The sequence below is a fragment of the Lepidochelys kempii genome, chromosome 3 (genome assembly GCF_965140285.1).
Source record: "Lepidochelys kempii isolate rLepKem1 chromosome 3, rLepKem1.hap1, whole genome shotgun sequence".
NCBI classification, from domain to species: Eukaryota; Metazoa; Chordata; order Testudines; family Cheloniidae; genus Lepidochelys; species Lepidochelys kempii.
In genome coordinates, this window is record NC_136382.1 from 148,692,298 (window position 1) to 148,711,330 (window position 19,033).

The following is a 19,033-nucleotide window of genomic DNA, read 5'->3' on the forward strand; positions in this document are numbered from 1 at the left end:
AGTGGTTCCAGAGTAACAGCTGTGTTAGTCTGTATTTGCAAAAAGAAAAGGAGTAGTTGTGGCACCTTAGAGACTAACCAAATTATTTGAGCATAAGCTTTCGTGAGCTACAGCTCACTTCAGTGAAATTAAGCTCACACTGTTTGCTCCCCTGCCCAGCTGTGTAGTAAGTTAGCAGTACGTGTCTGTTCTTATTCTTCTGAAAGTAGACTTTGTTCTCTGGAGACTGCTAATCATGCCCCATGGGGGTGTAATCAGTTATAAGGTATTTAATACAGTGCAGGCGGGAACAGGCCGCCTGGCCGGGCTGGCAGATTACAACACTACAATTATAAAGGGCCCCTTTCCCCCCCTTACCCGCCCACCAGTGGCAGGATGAGGGTTGTACCAGGAGACAGTGTTAAACATACAAAGTATATGTGTGGGTTGTGGGAGGGAGAGGGGAAGCTGCAGAGACACCACCTATTCCTGAAAAAAGAAAAGGAGTACTTGTGGCACCTTAGAGACTAACATTTATTTGAGGATAAGCTTTCGTGAGCTACAGCTCACTTCATCGGCTGCATACTGTGGAAAATACAGTGGGGAGATTTATATACACAGAGAACATGAAACAATGGGTGTTACCATACACACTGTAACCAGAGTATAAGCTTTCGTGAGCTACAGCTCACTTCATCGGATGCATACTGTAGAAACTGCAGAAGACATTATATACACAGAGACCATGAAACAATACCTCCTCCCACCCCACTGTCCTGCTGGTAATAGCTTATCTAAAGTGATCACTCTGTTTACAATGTGTATGATATTCAAGGTGGGCCATTTCCAGCACAAATCCAAGTTTTTGTGTGGATGTAGAAGCCCTCTACACCAACATTCCACACAAAGATGGACTACAAGCCGTCAAGAACACTATCCCCGATAATGTCACGGCTAACCTGGTGGCTGAACTTTGTGACTTTGTCCTTACCCATAACTATTTTACATTTGGGGACAATGTATACCTTCAGATCAGCGGCACTGCTATGGGTACCCGCATGGCCCCACAGTATGCCAACATTTTTATGGCTGATTTAGAACAACGCTTCCTCAGCTCTCGTCCCCTAACGCTCCTACTCTACTTGTGCTACATTGATGACATCTTCATCATCTGGACCCATGAAAAAGAAGCCCTTGAGGAATTCCACCATGATTTCAACAATTTCCATCCCACATCAACCTCAGCCTGGTCCAGTCCACGCAAGAGATCCACTTCCTAAACTCTACAGTGCTAATAAACAATGGTCACATAAACACCACCCTATACCGGAAACCTACTGACCGCTATTCCTACCTACATGCCTCCAGCTTTCACCCTGACCACACCACACGATCCATCGTCTACAGCCAAGCTCTGCGATACAACCGCATTTGCTCCAACCCCTCAGACAGAGACAAACACCTACAAGATCTCTATCAAGCATTCTTACAACTACAGTACCCACCTGCGGAAGTGAAGAAACAGATTGATAGAGCCAGAAGAGTTCCCAGAAGTCACCACCTACAGGACAGGCCTAACAAAGAAAATAACAGAACGCCACTAGCCGTCACCTTCAGCCCCCAAATAAAACCCCTCCAACGCGTTATTAAGGATCTACAACCTATCCTGAAGGATGACCCAACACTCTCACAAATCTTGGGAGACAGGCCAGTCCTTGCCTACAGACAGCCCCCCAACCTGAAGCAAATACTCACCAACAACCACATACCACACAACAGAACCAATAACCCAGGAACCTATCCTTGCAACAAAGCCCGTTGCCAACTGTGCCCACATATCTATTCAGGGGACACCATCACAGGGCCTAATACCATCAGCCACACTATCAGAGGCTCGTTCACCTTCACATCCACCAATGTGATATATGCCATCATGTGCCAGCAATGCCCCTCTGCCATGTACATTGGTCAAACTGGACAGTCTCTACGTAAAAGAATAAATGGACACAAATCAGATGTCAAGAATTATAACATTCATAAACCAGTCGGAGAACACTTCAATCTCTCTGGTCACGCAATTACAGACATGAAGGTCGCTATCTTACAACAAAAAAACTTCAAATCCAGACTCCAGAGAGAAACTGCTGAATTGGAATTCATTTGCAAATTGGATACTATTAATTTAGGCTTATATAGAAACTGGGAGTGGCTAAGTCATTATGCAAGGTAGCCTATTTCCCCTTGTTTTTTCCTACCTCCCCGCCCCCCAGACGTTCTGGTTAAACTTGGATTTATGCTGGAAATGGCCCACTTTGATTATCATACACATTGTAAGGAGAGTGGTCACTTTGGATGGGCTATTACCAGCAGGAGAGTGGGGTGGGAGGAGGTACTGTTTCATGGTCTCTGTGTATATAATGTCTTCTGCAGTTTCCACAGTATGCATCCAATGAAGTGAGCTGTAACTCACGAAAGCTTATGCTCAAATAAATTGGTTAGTCTCCAAGGTGCCATAAGTACTCCTTTTCTTTTTGGGAATACAGACTAACACGGCTGTTACTCTGAAACCTGTAACCAGAGTGATCACTTAAGGTGAGCTATTATCAGCAAGGGGGGGGAGACAGGGAACCTTTTGTAGTGATAATCAAGGTGGGCCATTTCCAGCAGTTGACTAGAACGTCTGAGGAACAGTGGGGGGTGGGGAAATAAACATGGGGAAATAGTTTTACTTTGTGTAATAACTCATCCACTCCAAGTCTCTATTCAAGCCTATTCAGGGACACCATCATAGGGCCTAATCACATCAGCCACACTATCAGAGGCTCGTTCACCTGCACATCTGCCAGTGTGATATATGCCATCATGTGCCAGCAATGCCCCTCTGCCATGTACATTGGTCAAACTGGACAGTCTCTACATAAAAGAACAAATGGACACAAATCAGATGTCAAGAATTACAACATTCAAAAACCAGTCGGAGAACACTTCAATCTCTCTGGTCACTCGATTAGAGACCTAAAAGTGACAATTCTTCAACAAAAAAACTTCAAAAACAGACTCCAACGAGAGACTGCTGAATTGGAATTAATTTGCAAACTGGATACAATTAATTTAAGCTTGAATAGAGACTGGGAGTGGATGGGTCATTACACAAAGTAAAACTATTTCCCCATGTTTATTTCCCCACCCTCCACTGTTCCTCAGATGTTCTTGTCAACTGATGGAAATGGCCCACCTTGATTATCACTACAAAAGGTCCGTCCCCCCCCGCCCGCCCCCGCTCTCCTGCTGGTATTAGCTCATCTTAAGTGATCACTCTCCTTACAGTGTGTATGGTAACACGCATTGTTTCATGTTCTCTATGTATATAAATCTCCCCACTGTATTTTCCACTGAATGCATCCAATGAAGTGAGCTGTAATTCACGAAAGCTTATGCTCAAATAAATTTGTTAGTCTCTAAGGTGCCACAAGTACTCCTTTTCTTTTTGCGAATACAGATTAACACGGCTGCTACTCTGAAACCTGTTGCTGAAGAGTGTCACATGAAGCATACGCTCACCACAATGCTGGTCCTGAAGGTTGTGTTTCCTGTCTGTTAAATGCTGAGCCCTTGGCACGAGACAGAGCTGAGATTCCAACCCAGGTCTCCAGCCTGGTAGTGAGAGTACTGATCACTAAGTTCCATAGCTGCCCACACTTTGATAGACAAAATGGGCTGGTGATTCTTCTTTTTGAGTTTAAAGAAAAGAAACAGAAAGGCAGAGTATATGAGAGTCAGCTAAACCTGGGCTGCTTGGGGATGCTGGCCACTCGTGTCCTCTTGGGGATCATTCTTATTGTTTTTCCCTTTGAAATGGCTCCCTAACATGGGAGCAGGGCTTCAGTTGAGGGGCAAGAGAAGCAGTTCCCTGGCTAGAGAGCCAGGACTTGTTTGTAACTCTATCCAGCAAGGTGGGGTTCTGTGAGAAGTGATCACCTTAGGCAGAGGTTACCAGGCATCTGAGATCTTTGTGTGTATTGACTGAGTTCTCCTCATGTTAATACAAGTGGCCGTGTGCCTACCTAGAGACGGAGGAGTTGAGTAGAACTGAGATCAGATCAATTTGTGCTGGCAGTGTGTGTGAAAGGATGTTGGGGTAGGGTGTGTGTGCGTAAGAGTGAATGGGAGTGGTTTTGTATCTCCAGGGAAGGATGTGTGTGAAAGTGGACCCTAGAAAAAGGAAATTGGTGTCTCTTACGGGAGGCCCAAGGCCCAGCCCTTCTGACTTGTTTCATACCTGAATTCAGCTTCAGGCTTTGCACTTGAGTTCAGCTCTGTCTGCTCCTGTTAACAAGACTCACTCACAGGTTTGTCTGTTGACTTATATATAAGGAAAACAGGGAAATTCCCTTCCCTGCTACTCTACGAACTCTGATGTTCAGTCACTTCCCAGCCCAGACAGCGTCTCTTCCCCTTTCTCTGTGGGTTGCTTTATTAACTCTCTTGTCCTATGCTATTTCCCTTGCTTCGCAGCTACATGGGGCTCCTACTCCCTGTTGGTTGATTGGGTTTGGGACTGAGGCCATGGTGGAGGTTCTGGAGGTGGCATGGCCTGTGTGGGGAGGTCATGTGGGCATGCAGAGGGCATGTGGGCTCAGCTGCTTGTTTTCTTTCCCTTTTTGGTGTGGAATGCACCGTGTTTGTCTGTCTTGTCCTGTGGTTGTAGCCCGCATTCCTGCACAGCGAGTCAGCACGGCAGCAGGCGGCGTGCTCTTTGTGCCCTGTGGCTACATGCTTTCAGCTCCACATCAAAGGTGTGTTTGGTGTGTAGCTTGTGCCATTTCTGGCCACACCTGGTGGCCTGCAGGCATGCGGGGGTGGAGCCTGGGCTGTGTTTGCAGATGGCAGTCAGCATTCAGGCTTCTCCTTACTTGTGGAAACGAAGGAGCCAAATCCATGTTAAACAACCTGAGGAATGCAGTGGGAGAGCAGAGCAGAACGGAGTCACTCCAGGGGCATGTCCTAGCAGCAACATTGCCTTAATAGCTGCAGCAAAATAACTCGTGCTTGTTCCCTCCAAAAGGATTGGATGTGTGGTGGGTTTTAACTTACACCAAAAAGAAAAGGAGTACTTGTGGCACCTTAGAGACTAACCAATTTATTTGAGTATAAGCTTTCGTGAGCTACAGCTCACTTCATCGGATGCATACTGTGGAAAATACAGAAGATGTACTTATACATACAAACCATGAAAAAAATGGGTGTTTACCACTACAAAAGGTTTTTCTCTCCCCCCACCTCACTCTCCTGCTGGTAATAGCTGAGGAGGGAGTCTACATACACAAACACCTACAAGATCTCTATGTAGACTCCCTCCTCAGGCCCTACGCTACCAGCACTCCCAGCTACCTTTGAGACACCACTGACTTCCTGAGGAAACTACAATGTATCGGTGATCTTCCTGATAACACCATCCTGGCCACTATAGATGTAGAAGTCCTCTACAGCAACATTCCACACAAAGATGGACTACAAGCCATCAAGAACACTATCCCCGATAATGTCACGGCTAATCTGGTAGCTGAACTTTGTGACTTTGTCCTTACCCATAACTATTTTACATTTGGGGACAATGTATACCTTCAAATCAGCGGCACTGCTATGGGTACCCGCATGGCCCCACAGTATGCCAACATTTTTATGGCTGATTTAGAACAACGCTTCCTCAGCTCTCGTCCCCTAACGCCCCTACTCTACTTGCGCTATATTGATGACATCTTCATCATCTGGACCCATGGAAAAGAAGCCCTTGAGGAATTCCACCATGATTTCAACAATTTCCATCCCACCATCAACCTCGGCCTGGTCCAGTCCACGCAAGAGATCCACTTCCTAAACTCTACAGTGCTAATAAACAATGGTCACATAAACACCACCCTATACCGGAAACCTACTGACCGCTATTCCTACCTACATGCCTCCAGCTTTCACCCTGACCACACCACACGATCCATCGTCTACAGCCAAGCTCTGCGATACAACCGCATTTGCTCCAACCCCTCAGACAGAGACAAACACCTACAAGATCTCTATCAAGCATTCTTACAACTACAATACCCACCTGCGGAAGTGAAGAAACAGATTGATAGAGCCAGAAGAGTTCCCAGAAGTCACCACCTACAGGACAGGCCTAACAAAGAAAATAACAGAACGCCACTAGCTGTCGCCTTCAGCCCCCAACTAAAACCCCTCCAACGTGTTATTAAGGATCTACAACCTATCCTGAAGGATGACCCAACACTCTCACAAATCTTGGGAGACAGGCCAGTCCTTGCCTACAGACAGCCCCCCAACCTGAAGCGAATACTCACCAGCAACCACATACCACACAACAGAACCAATAACCCAGGAACCTATCCTTGCAACAAAGCCCGTTGCCAACTGTGCCCACATATCTATTCAGGGGACACCATCACAGGGCCTAATACCATCAGCCACACTATCAGAGGCTCGTTCACCTGCACATCTACCAATGTGATATATGCCATCATGTGCCAGCAATGCCTCTCTGCCATGTACATTGGTCAAACTGGACAGTCTCTACGTAAAAGAATAAATGGACACAAATCAGATGTCAAGAATTATATCATTCATAGACCAGTCGGAGAACATTGCAATCTCTCTGGTCACGCGATTACAGACATGAAAGTTGCAATATTACAACAGGAAAACTTCAATACCAGACTCCAGTGAGAGACTGTTGAATTGGAATTCATTTGCAAATTGGATACAATTAACTTAGGTTACCTTGCATAATGACTTAGCCACTTCCAGTCTCTATTCAAGCCTATTTCCTACACCCCCCACCCCCGCCAGACGTTCTTGTTAAACCCTGGATTTGTGCTGGAAATGGCCTACCTTGATTATCATACACATTGTAAGGAGAGTGATCACTTTAGATAAGCTATTACCAACAGGAGAGTGGGTTTGTGGGGGTGGTGGGGAGAAAACCTGGATTTGTGCTGGAAATGGCCCACCTTAAGTATCATACACATTGTAAGGAGAATGATCACTTTAGATAAGCTATTACCAGCAGGAGAGTGGGATGGGGGGAGAGAAAACCTTTTGTAGTGGTAAACACCCATTTTTTCATGGTTTGTATGTATAAGAACATCTTCTGTATTTTCCAGAGTATGCATCCGATGAACTGAGCTGTAGCTCACGAAAGCTTATGCTCAAATAAATTGGGTAGTCTCTAAGGTGCCACAAGTACTCCTTTTTCTTTTTGCGAATACAGCTAACATGGCTGTTACTCTGAAACTTACACCAAGAAGGCCAGTTAAGGTTGGTTCATTCCCTGTGGCCAGCATGCTTCTTTCCCGAATGGTTGATGATTGGGTGTCTAGTGCCATCATGGTGTAGTCTGTACGAACTGTATGTGAGAGACATACAGGAGACGTAGAGACTCCAGAGTCTGTGATCACTGGAGTTGTTTTGGTGTTTTTCTTCCACTCCTGTGAGTCTCTCACTGAGGACACATCCAGTCTTCATACAGTTAAATATTTAAAATGAGCATTGGGTTGAATTGCTCTTGCCACTCTCTTCCACACACACCTGAAGAGACCAGCCTCTGTCACTGATAACTCCAGCGCTGGAAGTTCAGTGATGACTGTAGACGGGGGACACAGATATATAATAATCTGTCCCACTGCTCAACATGCTGTCAGGAGAAGGCACTTGTTTTCTGTAGCCTTGCCATGTACAACCCTCCCCTGTCCAGCCGTAAGTCTTTATTGGCCAGGGGGATCCATCTGCCATGGCCCAAGGGAGCAATCTGATTCCATTTGAACTGGCCAATATGGAGGTGCAAAGTCTTGGGTCAAGTCTTGTGGAAAGAACACAGAACTTCCTTTCTTCATTAAACCCTCTGATGTGTACTGAGTGAGCCTCCAGTCTCTACAGCAAGTTGTCCTTCCTGCCTCTGTGGAATGCATGCTACACATAATGAAACTTCCTGTGGGAATTCCCAGCAGGCCCAAAGTCTGTGATCATAACCCAGGCCAGGCACTTCCAAATTCCACCTCACAAGTCAAAGCTGCTGTATTTGAGGATTACCACTGCCATCTGCAAAAGACCCTCCCTGCCTCCACCCTTGATCAGTGAACAACAGAATTTTAGGGATGCCTTGGTTTTCATTTTCTTGCTTCCCTTTTCCTCTGACATAGTCTTCAGATCAGGTGCTGCTGGTACCTGTTTCTGTTCAACTTGTGCGGGCCATCCTGCTGTGTCCAGATGCAAATGCAGCACCAGCACTGTTCAGGGATGCATCCGTTGACACGAAAGGAGCAATCTCAAACTAGAGGAAATGAGGTGCACACCACTCTACCCTACCCTACATGTGGCACCCCGCAAGCAGGGGTGTTAAGGTTTTTTATCCTAGAAGAAGCCTAGGTAATGAGTTGGGCTCCAGAGTCTGAGGTACAGACAGAGTTGGAACTTCAAAGGGTGGTCTACACAGCTCTTTTTAGAGCACTAGCGTATGCGCAGTTAACCCAAGTCTGTCAACCCAGGCTGGGAGGCTTGCTTCTGCGGGCTGTGTAGACATACCCTTAGAGACTCCTGGATTTGTGGTTCAGTAGTGCTGAAATCTGCACCAGACTCAATGCTCTGTGGCAGAATGAGATTAGGAAAAAAATATGAATAAATGAGTTTACAGCTGAATTGTGTAGAATCATAGACATGAACATCTGGAAGGGACCTTAAGAGGACATCCAATCCAGCCTCCTGTGTTGAGACAGGACCAAGTAAACCTAGACCATTCCTTACAGGTGTTTCTCTAATTTGTTTTTAAAAATCTCCAATGATGAGGATTCTACAGCCTCCTTTGGAAGCCTATTCCTGTGCTTAACTATCTTTGCAGCTAGAAAGATTTTCCTGCTATCTAACCTACATTTTCCTCACTGCAGACTGAGCCCATTACTGCTTGTCCTATCTTCAGTGGACCTGGAGAACAATCAATAACCATCCTCTTTAAAACAGCCCGTAACATATTTGAAGACTGTTCTCAGTCCCCCCTCAGTCGTGTTTTTCCAAGATTAAACATGCCCATTTTGTTAACCTTTCCCTACGTCAGGTTTTCTAAACATTTTATCATTTCTATAGCTCTCCTCTGGATTTGCTCCAATTTAAACCTACATCTTTCTTAAAGTGGATATAGTACTTCAGCTGAGGCCTCGACAGTGCTGAGTAGAGCTGGACAATTACCTCCCGGGTCTTACATACAACTCTCCTGTTAACACATCCCAGAATATTTGCCATTGTTGGCTCATACACAATTTGTGATCCACTATAATCCCCAGATTCTTTTCAGCACTGCTACTGCCTAGCCAGTTTCCCCCCACTTTATAGTTGTGCATTTGATTTTTTTCTTCCTAAATGTAGTACTTTGTACTTGTCTTGATTGAATTTCATCTTGTTGATTCCAGTCCAATTCACCAATTTGTCAAGATCGTTTTGAATTCAATCCTGTCTTCCAAAGTGCATCCAGACCCCTCCCAGCTTGGTGTCATCCACAGATTTTATAAGCATATTCTCCACTCCATTGTCCAAATCATTAACGAAGATATTCAATAGTACCAGACCCAGGAGAGACCCCTGCGTGACCCCACTAGATACAGACTTCTGGTATGACAGTGACATTTCCCTAGTTTGCATATGAGAATGTCATGTGGGACTGTCAAAAGCCTCACTAAAATCAAGGTTTCAGAGTAACAGCCGTGTTAGTCTGTATTCGCAAAAACAAAAAGGAGTACTTTTACTAAAATCAAGATATAGCTAAAGCTTCCCCACATCCACTAGGCCAGTTAGAGAAGGAAATTAGATTGGTTTGGCATGATTTTGTTCTTGAAAAATCTTTTGTGATGGCTGCTATTCTGTTACCCTCTAGGTGCTTACAAATTGATTGTTTACTAATTTATTCCAGTATCTTTCCAGATATGGAAGGTAAGCTGACTGGTCTATAATTCACCAGCTTCTCTTTGTTCCCTTTTTAACTGTAAGTACTGTTTGCACCCTTCTCCAGTCCTCTGGGATGTCACCCATCCTCCATGAGTTTGCAAAGATAATTGCTAATGGTTCTGGGTTCTGAGATTGCTTCGGCTAGTTCCTTACGTACTCTCGGGTGAATTTCATCAAGCCCTGCTTTTAAGCATCTGGGCACAATTAACCATTTTGGTGAAAACTGAAGGAAAACAGGTATTAAACACATCAGCCTGCTTGATATAATCAATTAGCTCTCCTGCCCTGCTGAGTCGAGTATTTGTTTTCCTTCATCTTTTTCTCTTTCTCCTAATGTATTTAAAGAACTTCTTCTTACTGTCTTTTATGTCCCTGTTTAGGTGTAACTCATTTATAAACTGTTCAGGAAGGACAGGCAGGGCAGAAAAGGTGGGGCAGTAGCACTGTATGTAAGGGAGCAGTATGACTGCTCAGAGCTCCGGTACGAAACTGCAGAAAAACCTGAGTGTCTCTGGATTAAGTTTAGAAGTGTGAGCAACAAGAGTGATGTAGTGGTGGGAGTCTGCTATAGACCACCGGACCAGGGGGATGAGGTAGATGAGGCTTTCTTCCGGCAGCTCGCAGAAGCTACTAGATTGCACGCCCTGGTTCTCACGGGTGACTTTAATTTTCCTGATATCTGCTGGGAGAGCAATACAGCGGTGCATAGACAATCCAGGAAGTTTTTGGAAAGCGTAGGGGACAATTTCCTGGTGCAAGTGCTAGAGGAGCCAACTAGGGGGGGAGCTTTTCTTGACCTGCTGCTCACAAACAGGGAAGAATTAGTGGGGGAAGCAAAAGTGGATGGGAATCTGGGAGGCAGTGACCATGAGTTGGTTGAGTTCAGGATCCTGACACAGGGAAGAAAGGTAAGCAGCAGGATACGGACCCTGGACTGCAGGAAAGCAGACTTCAACTCCCTCAGGGAACGGATGGGTAGGATCCCCTGGGGGGCTAACATGAAGGGGAAAGGAGTCCAGGAGAGCTGGCTGTATTTCAAGGAATCCCTGTTGAGGTTACATGGACAAACCATTCCGATGAGTCGAAAGAATAGTAAATATGGCAGGCGACCAGCTTGGCTTAATGGTGAAATCCTAGCGGATCTTAAACATAAAAAAGAAGCTTACAAGAAGTGGAAGGTTGGACATATGACCAGGGAAGAGTATAAAAATATTGCTCAGGCATGTAGGAATGAAATCAGGAGGGCCAAATCGCACCTGGAGCTGCAGCTAGCAAGAGATGTCAAGAGTAACAAGAAGGGTTTCTTCAGGTATGTTGGCAACAAAAAGAAAGCCAAGGAAAGTGTGGGCCCCTTACTGAATGAGGGAGGCAACCTAGTGACAGAGGATGTGGAAAAAGCTAATGTACTCAATGCTTTTTTTGCCTCGGTCTTCACTAACAAGGTCAGCTCCCAGACTGCTGCGCTGGGCATCACAACATGGGGAATAGATGGCCAGCCCTCTGTGGAGAAAGAGGTGGTTAGGGACTATTTAGAAAAGCTGGACGTGCACAAGTCCACGGGGCCGGATGAGTTGCGTCCGAGAGTGCTAAAGGAATTGGCGGCTGTGATTGCAGAGCCATTGACCATTATCTTTGAAAACTCGTGGCGAACGGGGAAGTCCCAGATGACTGGAAAAAGGCTAATGTAGTGCCAATCTTTAAAAAAGGGAAGGAGGAGGATCCTGGGAACTACAGGCCAGTCAGCCTCACCTCAGTCCCCGGAAAAATCATGGAGCAGGTCCTCAAAGAATCAATCCTGAAGCACTTACATGAGAGGAAAGTGATCAGGAACAGTCAGCATGGATTCACCAAGGGAAGGTCATGCCTGACTAATCTAATCTCCTTCTATGATGAGATTACTGGTTCTGTGGATGAAGGGAAAGCAGTGGATGTATTGTTTCTTGACTTTAGCAAAGCTTTTGACACGGTCTCCCACAGTATTCTTGCCAGCAAGTTAAAGAAGTATGGGCTGGATGAATGCACTATAAGGTGGGTAGAAAGTTGGCTAGATTGTCGGGCTCAACAGGTAGTGATCAATGGCTCCATGTCTAGTTGGCAGCCGGTGTCAAGTAGAGTGCCCCAGGGGTCGGTCCTGGGGCCGGTTTTATTCAATATCTTCAAAAATGATCTGGAGGATGGTGTGCATTGCACTCTCAGCAAATTTGCGGATGATACTAAACTGGGAGGAGTGGTAGATATGCTGGAGGGCAGGGATAGGATACAGAGGGACCTAGACAAATTGGAGGATTGGGCCAAAAGAAATCTGATGAGGTTCAATAAGGATAAGTGCAGGGTCCTGCACTTAGGACGGAAGAAACCAATGCACAGCTACAGACTAGGGACCGAATGGCTAGGCAGCAGTTCTGCGGAAAAGGACCTAGGGGTGACAGTGGACGAGAAGCTGGATATGAGTCAGCAGTGTGCCCTTGTTGCCAAGAAGGCCAATGGCATTTTGGGATGTATAAGTAGGGGCATAGCGAGCAGATCGAGGGACGTGATCGTCCCCCTCTATTTGACATTGGTGAGGCCTCATCTGGAGTACTGTGTCCAGTTTTGGGCCCCACACTACAAGAAGGATGTGGATAAATTGGAGAGAGTCCAGCGAAGGGCAACAAAAATGATTAGGGGTCTGGAACACATGACTTATGAGGAGAGGCTGAGGGAACTGGGATTGTTTAGTCTGCAGAAGAGAAAAATGAGGGGGGATTTGATAGCTGCTTTCAACTACCTGAGAGGTGGTTCCAGAGAGGATGGTTCTAGACTATTCTCAGTGGTAGAAGAGGACAGGACAAGGAGTAATGGTCTCAAGTTGCAGTGGGGGAGGTTTAGGTTGGATATTAGGAAAAACTTTTTCACTAGGAGGGTGGTAAAACACTGGAATGCGTTACCTAGGGAGGTGGTAGAATCTCCTTCCTTAGAAGTTTTTAAGGTCAGGCTTGACAAAGCCCTGGCTGGGATGATTGGTCCTGCTTTGAGCAGGGATTGGGGATTGGTCCTGCTTTGAGCAGGGGGTTGGACTAGATGACCTCCTGAGGTCCCTTCCAACCCTGATATTCTATGATTCTATGATTTTGTGCCTTAGCCTTTTTGATTTTGTCCCTACATGCTTGTGCTAATCCTTTGTACTCATCCTTAGCAATTCATCCATGCTTCCACTTTTTGTAGGATTCCTTTTTGATTTTCAGGTCATTAAAGGTTTCAGAGTAGCAGCCGTGTTAGTCTGTATTCGCAAAAAGAAAAGGAGTACTAGTGGCAACTTAGAGACTAACCAATTTATTTGAGCATAAGTAGGTCACGAAAGCTTATGCTCAAATAAATTGGTTAGTCTGTAAGGTGCCACTAGTACTCCTTTTCTTTTTATGTCATTAAAGAACTCCTGATATAATCATTTTGTCCTCTGACTTTTCTTTCTATCTTTCCTTCATATTGGGATAGTTTGCTGTCATGCCTTTAATATTGTCTCTTTGAGAAACTGCCAGCTTTGGTGAACTCCTTTTTCCCTTCTACCCGTGGGACTTTACTTACCAGTCCTTAGAGTTTGCTAAAGTCTGCTTTTTGGAAGTCCTTTGTCCTTATTCTGTAGCTCTCACTCCTTCCTCTCCTTAGAATCATGAAATCTATCATTGCGATCATTTTCACCCAAATTGTCTTCAGCCTTCAGAGGGGCAACCAATTCCTTCCTCTCTGTTGGTCCGAATCAAGTCTAAAATGGCTGGCCGCCTCCTTACTGCCTCTGTCTTCTGAAACAAGTTGTCCCCAACTTTTCCATCAGATATCTGGGTAGTTAGTCCCCCATTTATCATCCTTTAACAGGGAATAATCACTGTGCATTTATTTTTCCAGGCTTTGCAGCTTACTGGTAGTTTGCTTTGGGATACAGATTGTTACTGTAAAACCAGGGGGTCTTGTAGGATTTGGGGTCACTATGTTGTTCCCATCTCCACCTCCTCCTGCTTGCTAGGAGGTGTTAGGAGGGGGCTTGGAGTGAAAAGGACAAAAGTAAGTGTGTGTGTGGGGGGGGGGAGGTAAGAGGGCCCTATCCCTTTCCCTTCCCATCAGCCATAGTTCAGACCGGTTGTAGGGATCACGCAGCCAGTTCTTAAATTCAGTTTCCAGGGTTAACTTTCACACTGGGTTAGGGGCTGCTGATCTGCAGGGTTTGAGGTTCAGCGTTCTGGTCCAAAGCCTAACTGCCTGAGGAAGCTCCTTCTTGTTATTCCGGTGGCAAACTGCTCTCATAAATAGCTAGGTCTCCCCCTTGTGGAGTAGGGAGAGGAAAGCAGGGAGCCCAGTATGGCAGTAGATTGCAATAAAATCTGCTAATTGTCCTAAGTGCTGGTGTTCCTGTAGCCAGTAGGACTGCTGTGGTTGCTTCCCTGTACGGCAAATTCTGCAACTCAGAATCATGGAATCCCTGGGGCCCTGCCCATGGTGCCTACACTAAGCAGAAGGAATGAAAGCAAACAAGCTGCTCTACAGGTTTGGCCAACACAACCCTCTGCAGCATCTCAGGAAGACAGCAACATCCACCTGTCCTCAGCCCTCACGTGACCAGCGGAGTGTTTGTTCTATGAAGGCACTATTACACTATGGCCCTTAACAAAAAAGGTAACTGTAACAGAGTGGTCTGGCCCTTGTGGGGCCTGGGGCCAGTCAGTCCCTGTTCCAAGACATGGCCACGTTAAGAATAGATGTTAGGGGGAGAATCAGCAGACAGCTTGGGAACGGGGGCCAAGTGCCTAGACAGATGACAGTAATGCTCAGCCGGTAAACGACTGCACTGAGCTCACTTGAGGGATCCTAGGCTCCGGAGAGAATTGGAGGGAGACTCCCTGGAGCAGAACCTGATCCCTGATGAGGGTGAACTAGGGAGTCAGTGACGACTACAGCATAGACCTAGGAAGGAGGGCTGTAGAGCCTCATCCCAAGGAGAAGCTGAAGGGCTGGGGGAAGCCAGCCACAGTGCCAGGAAGGAAGGCTGTGGCCACCCTGTTCCAAAGGTGGAGACCTTTGAGCCCAGGAAGGAGGGGCAGCAAATATAGGAAAAGGCCCTGGGAAGGAGAAGCCAGGGCAGCTTGTGGCTACAGAGAGCAGACAGCCCCATTATTTAGGGTTTCCAGAGCTGAGGAGTACTTGGTAAAGGGTGGGTGTGGGCTCCCCCTATACTGGATGGGGTGCAGCAACCCCTGCTGTTAAGGGGAGGAAGAAGGGACAAACCAGAGCCAGGAGTGCTGGAAGTTGACTCCAGGATGCAAAGAGTTGAAGACAGTTGTGTGCTTGACTCAGGACTGAGATGGAAGATTGGCGTGTTCTTTTTGAACTTTGATTATTCTGGAAGGGGTGAACGTCTGTGGCTTTGCCCTCTGGCTGAGTTGCTTTAGCAACTGAACTGGCCTGAAAGCAGAGTCATTGAAAAACCCAGGAGGGAAACTGAGGCAGGTTGACTGCAGTGCCGCTCTGCCTGGGGACGTGCTCTGGGACTGCACCCTGCTACAATAACCGTACAGCTCTACCACTTACAAAGCCGGGGGAAAATTCTGTGCCTGCTCCAGCCCTTGGCCTGTGCTCTGAATCTGCTAAGCTCAGAGTGTATCTTTATAAAGCAATCTCTTTTCTCCTCATTCTGAATGTATGGTGTGTAGAAACAACTGCTCTCAGTAGGTCAGACTGCTGTGATCTAGGTAGAGCATTGAAGTTGTAGGTCCCAGCATGCAATGAACTGCACTAGTAGCAGAGAAAGGAGTGGCCGTGGACTGTGTTATAGAAGTCTGTGAGGAACACTTGGCCACCCCGCGATGTGGAGACCTCGCGGGTGTTAAGGGGGAAATCTTCCTGACTGAAGAGAGGTGTGGGTGCAAGTGGTGTGATAGTGGCCACCAGCCCCACTCCATTGGAAGATTGGACAGCATCTCCCCTCAAAGTGCCAGCCTATCAAGAGCTATTGTTGGCTGTACATGAACGGAGCTTTCATAAGAGATGTCCAGGCTGGTTGGGAGGGGGACAGGCCCATCTCACTGTCCTTACACAGCTCAGAAGTCTGTAGATTTTAGCTACGCTAGGTTGTATGCCATCTGTGTGCTCAGTGCTGTATAGACCATGGAATTGCCCAGTCTAACAAGCTTTCTAGGATGGCTAGCAGAGAGGATGGCTAAAGTTTCCATAGAAATGCTTTTAAGTATGATTGGATGTCACCTAGGCAATATGAAAGACTTCCAGCTGACTGGTGTTTGGAGTTTTTCTTTCAAGGAAGGTGAGGCTGCATTTTAGTTATCCCCACCTGCTTTTGGAGAGTGCTTTTTCCTCCAGCGTGGAATCTGGAGAAAGGGGGAGACATTCCCATTGTGCCAGAAATGGACCTTAGCAGCTGTAAAGTTTACATGGCATCAAGGACATACACATAATTGTTCAGATACAGATATAGCTGTAAATCTACACACAACAGCTAGGTCTGTACCATCCTCTGCCTTTCATGTCTCTGACCATTTGCTGATGAAAGGGTAATTAAAACAAAAGAAGTCTTTCTGGGATGAAAGCCTAGAAGCAGAGAGAACTAAACCTGGTATAAAGATCCCTCTCCTGCTAGGGGGTCAGAGTTGATGCTTTATTTTCGCTTGTTTGGGATCCCAGAGCATTTCTGATTCGTTGCTCTGCAGCTCAGTTATGTGCTTATACCATGCATGCTTGCCCTTTCTCCTTTACCTTTAGAATATGTATTTTCTGGCTACAGGGTGTGTGTGTGTATGTGTAGGTATTACTTGCAAAAAGCCCTACACTAATGCAACATTACGTCTGAGTTTTTAATGAATTTTCTGAAGTAAATTCCAAAACAATTGTGGCTCTTCCCTTTTCCAAGCCAAACTTCATGGAAATGAGGTGTTTTCTTGAGGTAAAAGCACTGGATGAAACCATATTTGCAGTCCATTCCCAGCTTTGCTGTTGACTCACCTTGTGACTTTGTGGAAGCCACTTCCATTCTTGGTGCCTCAGTTTCTCCACCTGTGAAATGGGGATAGTTCCTGGTGGGTGGAAATGGGGAACATGAATCTGTTAATGTTCACGTAGGACATGCTGCTGAAGTGCAAAACACTTGTCAATCGGTGGTTAAAGTCAAAACACTTAAAATATCAATCATCAAAAGCAAATGCAACATTATTAGGGTTGAGATTTAAAAAAAACCAGATCAGGAACTAGGCAAATATGGGTCCCCCAGCAGCTGTAACTATTCCACTTGTGTACCTAGGTTGTGTTACACTGCGTGATCAAGTCTTCAAAATTCCCTCCATAACCAACAACAATAGACTGGGCCATGTCCAATTAGTGCAACCTGTCCAGGTTTCTGTATGAAGCGGAGGACTGTATCTAACCAGTGAATGACCAAAATCAGGCTCGTTGGAGTGCCACAGCTCTGGAATGAAGCTGACTGCCATTAAGAGCAAGTCTGTTTCTTGGCATTTGCTTTTGCCTTGGCCATGCAGTGCTTAGCACCTGGCAGCATCAGCATTGGATTTAAGGCTTCCACGGAATCGGTAATGTTCACTTTGGGTGGGCATTGCTACAAGCTGCTATTTTTTATGTGGGAGGGAAGAATCTCCTTTAGTAGCCCCAGGGGATAAAAACAGATTTAAAATTTTTATTAAAGCTAATGTTAAAAATTATATGCTACACAGATTAAGAAATGAGTGTCTGTACATTAGATTATCCACAAATACAAAGTTTGTTTTTAAAAGTCATAAAATACATATAGTGCATAACCAGCAATAACCCAAATTAAGGTTTAGATTAGATTTAACAATACAGTTTAGATATTAGCATCCAAGTATTTGGGGACATTACTCATGAAAAGTTAAACAGAGAGTTCGTTGTGGAATGCAAATATAGCAATCAGTAAAGATTGTCCCTCAGTAGTTGAGAATGTAGGGTAGGTTGTCCATTTAGAAAATACAGTCCATCAGGGAAGTATTTCAGTTACTTTCCCAACTGTGCTTCTCATCAGCACTCCAGCTTATCCGTCCTGATATTGCCGATGGCTGGTGATGTGTTCTCGTACTACACAGAACACTAGTTCTGTGGTGCCTTCTCTGTAGCTGCAGAGCATTCATGGATGGGGATGTTTGAGGCAGCGTATTACAGTGAATATGTAAAGACCCAGAATATGGAACATCCTTTAGTGCTGTGATAACTTGTGTGCTAGAGGGTTATTTTAGTGATCCTGTTGGTCGTCTATATTGTTATGGGGGTGAGTTATGGGAGTTTAGGTTTCTTAGAGCACCAAGACTGTGAGACTAGCAGAGGGGCTGCTGATCTAGATTGCTGTGGATTATACAAGATTTAGTGAATGTTATGCTGCCCGAGGAAAGACCAGGCAAAGCTTAACCTGTGCCTGGTTTGTCTGATTTAGTGGCTTATTTTGGATTCCATACTCCAGTTTACTGATTTCTTCTTTCTCCCTCTTCTTCCCCTCCTATGCCCACCCACACAGCACAAGAACTGGCAGAGCACTGGGAAAGGGGATTCCTGCTTGTTGATTTTTTTCAGAAATGTTCACCCACACTTTCTCACCGCTCTCCAAACAGTTTGCTTGCTGCAGCTGTTTCCTCACTGCTCATTGAGAGAGAATTTAGAACAATGGCTCCCTAACTTCCCTCCTGTGTTTTGCCAGCACTTGCCCAGAGATTTAGGCCTCAGATCAACACTCACTTTATGCTGTCAGGGCCATCACTGTTATCCTCTGGAACTTTTGACAGCTCATCTGCTTTCTGTGAACTATTCACCAAGGGACTGGAATGCTCTGATGTATCTCCTTCAAGAGGCTTATGCCAAAACAGAAGTGCCCCTGCCTTGCTGCTGTTGCTGTCTCAGTATGAGGCCTAACGATGATTCTTTAGCTCTGCCTGCAGAGGAGACATTTTAAAGATAGCACAGGTAAGAGAAAATTTGTTCCGGGGGAGGGGATTAAAAACAGGGGCATATGTGTGAGGGGAGGGAAAGCAAATGTAAACTGGGAACTCGAGCAGAG

General features: G+C 45.8%; 1 protein-coding gene across 8 annotated transcripts in view; it reads left to right on the forward strand.

Moving 5' to 3' along the window:
- Window positions 1–19,033, forward strand: part of TJAP1 (tight junction associated protein 1) — a 62,262-nt gene that overhangs the window by 14,757 nt on the left and 28,472 nt on the right. Inside the window, exons 1-2 of one of the 8 annotated variants that reach the window (XM_078852244.1) lie at window positions 14,286–14,625; window positions 18,762–18,939. The exons of 6 other annotated variants lie outside the window; for them this stretch is intronic. The gene's annotated coding sequence lies outside the window, so the exon portion shown is untranslated. Of the gene's footprint in view, window positions 1–14,285; window positions 14,626–18,761; window positions 18,940–19,033 lie in introns of those variants that run through there. One more of the 8 variants, XM_073338452.2, reaches the window with a different exon arrangement.